The sequence below is a fragment of the Triticum aestivum genome, chromosome 2B (genome assembly GCF_018294505.1).
Source record: "Triticum aestivum cultivar Chinese Spring chromosome 2B, IWGSC CS RefSeq v2.1, whole genome shotgun sequence".
Classification (NCBI taxonomy): domain Eukaryota; kingdom Viridiplantae; phylum Streptophyta; class Magnoliopsida; order Poales; family Poaceae; genus Triticum; species Triticum aestivum.
Genome location: NC_057798.1, coordinates 182,521,761 through 182,526,494, shown reverse-complemented (window position 1 = coordinate 182,526,494; position 4,734 = coordinate 182,521,761).

Here is a 4,734-nt window from a genome sequence, read left to right as displayed (position 1 = left end):
AAGAGGAACTAGCTGGATGGTTCAGCAGGGAAGTCCTCCATCCTAAAGGAGAACACTATTACGAGGACGTAGAACTTTATATGCATTAAATCATGTATGGAAACTTGTTCAAAATTGTATATGGTCATCCGATGATATTGAATATATATTGTATATTCCTCTTGAATTCTTTTTGGTTCTAATTTTAAATTTATTTGAAATTGTACATTCATATGCATGTATGTAGTACCGTAGAATATATGAAACTCCTTCAAAATTAAAATAAAGCACAAAAGAAATAAAACAATACAAATTAAACAGAAAACAGGTTTAAGGGGGGGGGGCTAAAACCCTAAACCTGCGGCGGCCTTTAGTCGCGGTTGGCCAGAAGAACCGCGACTAAAGGTCCTCCGCCCCGACGGCCACCTGGCGCCCACGTGGACGGGCCTTTAGTCGCGGTTCTTAAGCAACCGCGACTAAAGGGGGGGGGCCTTTAGTCGCGCCCGTTCGGTCGCGGTTGCGCAACCGCGACTAATGGCAGTTGCGAACCGCGACCAAAGGCCCTTTTTCCACCAGTGGCATCAATAAAACCAAGAAAAGTGAGGAATACTGTATTTACCAAACATCTCCATAGTTTTGCTAAAACTGAGAAAAACCATGATTTCCAAAAATTGAAGTATCCATTGCCCACACATTTGAATACTGAGGTTTTCACTTACTACGGTTTTGGAAAAACTGTGTAGCCAAACTAGGCCATACTGTTAAAAAATTATCCTATCAGCTTACATGTTGTGTCCAGCTTATTGTTTTTATTTGGGAGTTCAAAATAACTGTTCTGTTAGAAAGGTCGGAATATTTTAAATTCGAAAATAAATCATGAACACATGGCATTGATAGTATTAATCATGTACTGATATTTAACCATGTAAGCTTGTCCTATGCATATAGTAGATTGTAAACAACAAGTATGACGAACATAAACCCCGCAAAAACAAGGTATGACTAACATAGGAATAAACATGACAGGGATAAACGGGTCATACCCTCCAATCGGCCAAGTAAAAGCCGCGGCGACGGCATCGTTACCTGTAGCAGCCTTATTCTCGGACTCAGTGGTCTGGCTCATGGTGATTTCGAAGAAGACGAGGATGTAGTCAAAGTTGCGGATGAATATAAACAACAACGAGCAGTTGCGTAGGAGACACTCCCTGAAAACCTAATCACTCTTCTGCTAGTGCATGATCGCAAATGGTGGAATTCTGGAGGCATGCTTTCCCATAGAGCCATGCACGCAGATCACCGAAAGCACCAACAACGAGCGGAACGATGGTGGGTTTGTGCGCGAGGAGATAGAACAGATGTGATCTGATCTAGGTGACAGTTAGGGTTGCCAACGTCTATGTCGACAATGACCCACAATCTGACGTCTAGGACTCATAGCACATCCGTTAATGACTCATAATTAACGGTCAATTAATTATCAATTCTTGGTCGGTAAAAATTAAGCGCACACATGACATAGATCTAAGCTTATCTTGGCTTGTTCATGAAACGCGGTCCGCACGCACGAGGCGTGGTGGGCGGCGGCGGAAGAGAGGAGCCCACGTGTACCTCTCATCTTCTCAAACTCCTAGCATGTAAAAAAGAAACCTTTATAAAAGGGTCTCAACTCCCATTCACTCATGGGGTGGGACTAAACTTCCCACCTTCATGTCATGACACACACGTGGGCCTTTGAGATTTTTCAAATATTTATTCAAACATGGGCCCAGGCTCTAATAATTCAACAATAACTTAGTTCACGTGGCCTTATGAATGAGATTTTACTTGAGGCTATATGCTAAATTGGACTTGCCAACAATGACTTATGATGTTAGAGATAGTTGCTGATCATCAGTGTGTTTCTACTTGAATCATCAATCTGTTAATACTATGCTTGCACCATCATATTTCTTCTACTTAGGTATTCACTTTAAATAAGGAAACAAAGATCAACATGTTTACTATTCTTTTTATTCTGATGCTAATGGGGGTGCTTATATATCATATTAACATGCAATCAAAGCAAGGGCATGACATACGTAAACCAACTAAATGTAGAAACAACGAAGTTCAACTCATCTCCGACAGGAGACATGTCTTCCCAACCGTGTTTTCCTGACTTGTTCGGTAGCCTGACACGTGTCCAAGGCAATGATCAACCGCTAAACGGCCCACCGCTCATCTTCGAAACACCGACCACTAAAAATACATAGAATAAAAAAGTACGACTCCTCCCCCAGAGGAAAAACATGTCTTCCCAACTGACGCAAGAAGGGCCACGTCTCCAGGACACCGCTCTACCATCAAACAACCCACCGCTCATCTTGACGACAAGCGGTACCTCGCAACCATCGAAGGGGATAAGCATCTAGACATCGACATATGATCGGTCCAAGCATTGAACGTGTTTAAAAGAACTTTTTGAAGTTACTAAATTAGTACAACAACAAAAATATTAGCATTTCAAATAAAACGACAACTAATTATACATAATGCTCGGTTAGTTTTCCATTTTTCACCCTAGTTCATATCAAATCCAACTGACATGCCCCCGGAAAGTCGGGTTCAAAATTCAGCATGGCTAGTACTTTAAGCAAAACGAAGATGCATCATCAATCACAATGATAAATGAACTTATACTATTTAATGGTGTAAGTTTCTATATATTTTTTGTTTAGGTGCCCATGTAACTATGTAAGAAAAGAATACTACAATCTTCCATCTGATTATAATGAATCAAGTCAAAATAACTATCCCCTTGAATAAAAGTCAAAATAACTACCACATGGCATATGTGGTAAGCTATAAAAAATATATCAAAGCGAAAAAAAGTCGCGAACCAATTTGTAGTTGGATGATTAGGAGGACAGTGGTATCCCCAGCCCACCAGAGTTCAAGTCCTGGACTCGTCAATCTCAAAATGATGTGTTGGCTCAATCTCTCGGAGGTGCTCATGGGATAAGGTGTGCGTGTGTGCGTTCATAAGAGTGGATGAATGTGCGTATGTATGAGCGTCTACGTCTGTACTGTGTTCAAACATGAAAAAAGTCAAAATAACTACCCACACATGCAATATCTAACTACTTATCAATATATGTGGTATCTAGTGTTAGCTGTCCTAACACGTGGATAGATGATTGCCTATTCCTTCAAACTCTGGCCATTTGTCGAACACAAATGTTCTAAAATTAAAAATTAGTTAGTACAGAAAGATTTAATTAATGGTGATGTTTGCTTAATTACTCCTCCAACCTCTTGCACTATTGAGCGCTTACTTTCAAACTTTTAACCAATGGAAAGGAAATCATAAGTGTTCAACGAAGAGGCCAACCCGCCGCTTATCTTCAAAACACTGATAGCCACATGCATGAAGTATCCAAAGCGCAAAAATGAAAATGTACAACTCATCCTTAAAGATAGGTGTCTTCCCAGCCGACGGAAGAAGAACCACGTGTCCAGGCCACCGCTCCACCGCCTAAACAACCCATCCCTCATCTTTGGTGAGTAGTAAGATTTTGTAGCCGTTGAAGGGACCAACGAGTATATGGACAATGACACCTAATCAATCCAAGCCGCTCAACACATTTTTATTTTAAAAAAATGTCATTAAAAGGCTACTAAATTAATATAATTATCATTTCAAATAAATTACATCTTATGTATAATGATTGGATAGTTTACCATTTTCCACCCTAGTTTCTACCGGCTTCTTCAAACTAAAATCTGATTGGCATAACTTTGGATTGCTAAGTCATGTTGAAAATTCAATCACAAAAATTAATGCAAATATACTACTCATGTCCCTTTTATGTAAGTTTTTCAACTTCTTGTATGTGTAGGTGCCAAACCATGTAAGTAAACAATACCAGTACAATATTTGAACTATTTTTGTTCAAATCAAATTGAAATAACTACCCCACATATGAACCATACATGTAAGCCCCGATATCTATGGTATTCGACAACGGTGGGAAGATGATTTGCCTATTCATCAAAAGTAAAAATGAGTTATCTAAAATAAATAAAATTGAATTAGTACACAACCAATTGGAAAGAAGGAGATGGTTTCTTGCTCCTCCAAACTCTTGCCATTGTTGAGCACTAACATTCAAAAATTAAAACAAGTTATTAGCACAAAAACAATGGAAAGGAAATCACAAGTGCTCAGCAAAGATGCCAACCCCAACTCCACCTACAAACCACCATAACAAGTTACTCACAACCTGGGTTAACAGGTTACTAACAACCCCAACCCAAAGATGTCAATCATTAGTATTCAACAAAGATGCCAACCCATCGCTTGTCTTCAAAACACTGATAGCCACATGCATGAACTATCCAAAGCGCAAAAATGAAAATGTACAACTCATCCTCGAAGAGATCTGTCATCCCAGCGGACGAAAGAAGAGTCACATGTCGAGGCCACTGCTTCACCGCCTAAACAACCCACCGCTAATCTTTGGTGAGTAGTGGTATTTCATAGCCATTGAAGGGGATGACGAGCATATGGACAATGACATCTGATCGATCCAAGACTCTTAACACATTTTTTCTTTCAAAAAAGTCATTAAAAGGCTACTAAATTAAAATAATTATCCTTTCAAATAAACTACAACAGATTATGTATAATGCTTGGTTAGCCTTCCATTTTCTACCCTAGTTTCTACTGGCATCTTGAAACCAAAATCTGATTGGCATATCTTTGGATTGCTA